The following is a 2,853-nucleotide window of genomic DNA, read 5'->3' as shown; positions in this document are numbered from 1 at the left end:
TTACCTTTTATTTCCTAGAGTCCTTTCCACACACACACACACACACAATCCTTTACCTTTTATTTCTTAAAAGAGTCCTTTCCACACACACGCACACAATCCTTTACCTTTTAAAGGTCATTAAGATTGTCACGACATTAGGGACTTTGTCACTCTTCTGTTGTTTGCTGCAATGTTGAAATTCTTACTTTTACCATCGATGCCTATGAATTCTTCTAAACGTGAAGAAAATAGATTGAGTAGCAGCAGCACTATAGGCAGGAAATAACAGTTTAACTGCTGAATTTCTATACCTCTCTGATTTACAGCTTACTAATTAAATTGCTAATATTAGTTTGGCTTAATTAGACTTAAGAAAACAACTGAGGGTTTTTTTGTTTTTTGAGGGTTTTGTTTTTGCATGAGAATTGTATGTAACCAGTGATACGATTATTCCTGAATGTACAGACAGAAGTAAGCCTGGACATCGTTTAATTTAAAAACTTTAAATAGTCCCTGCTTTAAGGGAATACGATAATGTATACTATGACAAATGTACTTTATTCTTCTAACACGGTAAGAATTATGTAGAATTTTTTCCTTAAACAAAGTGCAGGAAAGCCCTGTGTGTCTTGGTTTAGTGATGGTTTCATTTCTAGCCATACAATTGATGGATTGTATACAATTTTTGTTAGTACCAAAATAATGTTACATGAACAGAACAGACTTCTAAAATAATGTCTGTATTATATATATATATATATATATATATGTATATATATATATGAAGGCTTTTATTGAACAGCTTATCTTCCACTTGCAGGTTTATGGAAATACCAGTGTTTCAAAATAAAAAGTGGGAGAATTCTTTGCTGTTAGAGGAATGTGGTTATTGTTTTGATTTTTTAAATGACATATAATCAAAGTACTGCTGAATTATAAGTGCAGTATTCTACTAAACATTTCAGCTAGTAATACCACTGATTTAGAAACAAAACTGCTTATCTCTGCTTTCTGAATTTGGAATGTTGGGATTACCTGTTGAAATCTGTCTTGGGGGATTAGAGATTAAGTCTGTATAAATGTGTGCACATATATTCATGCACCCTCTGATTTTGGTTTTCTTGTTTCTGAGTTCTTAGAAAGTATCCACATACTCTTTTTTTTTGTAGAAGTAGCTGTTGTAGAGTGAAGAAAAGGATAAGACTTTAAACGGTTGATTCTTTTTGTGTTTTCTACCAACTATTTTTTGAAATTTAAATCACAAGCGAACTCATTTTCTGGTTTTTAGAAAGTAGATGATTTCAGAGCAGTAAGACATGCCAAGCAGCGTGCCCAGTGGGGTTTTAGGTTGTCAGGTGCAGCTGAGAAAAGGTATGTTCAAGTCATGAGTAGCTAATTGATAGGGTATGAACTAGTCAAAATATGAACCATTATGATTCAAGTTAGATTTTCCACTGGAGAGACAGATCTGAATGTTCAGTTGTAGCCAAGGTAGATTTTACTTTCAGCTTTTTAATCAGTATCACTTTCTGTGCTTATCTCTTTGGTGTTACTTTGTCCATTTTCATTTGTCTAAAATTCTGCAGAGAAGACTAAAATTTGACATAATGGTATACATGGATTGTTAAGGGTAGATTTCAGTTGAAGATTAAAGCAAGATGCCATTTTCCCCATGACTTTCATTTTGTTTACATTTTTTTCCCTTTAAGTTAGTATACACTACACATACTGTAATAAAATACAATAATATGACAACTGCCTGTGTGTGGATTTTATTTTATTGTTACTTAACTATCTCAAGACCATAATCCATTGACCAAGTGTTCTGGATACCAGGAGTGGATCATGGTTTACGTTGTGGCAGAGTAGTTTTTTTAGTCGTAGTGGCATTGTGCTCAGTCTCTTACATCTAATCCTCGAAACCGCCACACAAAGCAAGCATTCTTATCTACACTTTGTAAGTGAGGAAAATGCTCTTGGTCACTTACATATTAATAGTTTTAGTGCCTCACACATGCTAAATGACAGGATTTAAATCCAAATCTAAATTTCATGGTCTTTATTCATACATTTTTAGATGTAGAAAACATTTTAGAAATTGTACCTTGCAAATAAATGTATGTGGATTATTGATACATAACTGTATGCTTTAGGAGTAGCATTTTTCAGGTGTTTGAGCTTCTGGGATTTTTTTAAATCTGAAAAAATGGAAATAATTTAATTTTGTTTGCAGTTTGTGTGCCATCTAGGAAAAATCGGTCAAAAGCACAAATAGCCAGTGGCTGGAGATGAATGCATGTCATTTGGTTGTGTTTTGCAAGTTTGTTTCTTAGCAGACTGTTTCAAGCTCATAACATGATTTTTTTTCATAGAATACGTCTTAACAAGTCAAGGACCATGCCTGCCTATAAAAACCAACATGTACCTAACCCAGGACTTCCCAGTGTGTTCCATCAAACCCTTATCCCACAAAGTGGTCCATGAAAATGGTATGATAAATAAGCTTTGCACATACTATGTACTTTATTCCCCTACCCCTTGGAAACTTATGTACATTATTATAATAAAGAGTCTGAGCAGTCCTGCTTATAGGAACCGATTTAAAACTTAGTTTTACCTCTTTCAAACGTATTTCACTATAACCACCCCACTTTGCCCATCAAATAACATCCCAAGTAGGGCAATAGGCCAGGGTCTCTAATATATCAAACTTGGACTTTCTCCTAAAAAAGGAAGAGAATGGTTTATCAGTGAAAGAAGGAAGACGTGGTAGCAATAACCACAGAGGATTGATGGATTGGATACAACTTGCCAAACATGAGTTTTTAATTTTTGGTAACTTATGAAAGAAACTGCAAAATATATATTCAG

This window comes from Piliocolobus tephrosceles, chromosome 2 (assembly GCF_002776525.5).
Source record: "Piliocolobus tephrosceles isolate RC106 chromosome 2, ASM277652v3, whole genome shotgun sequence".
NCBI classification, from domain to species: Eukaryota; Metazoa; Chordata; class Mammalia; order Primates; family Cercopithecidae; genus Piliocolobus; species Piliocolobus tephrosceles.
Note: the sequence above shows the minus strand (reverse complement) of the source record.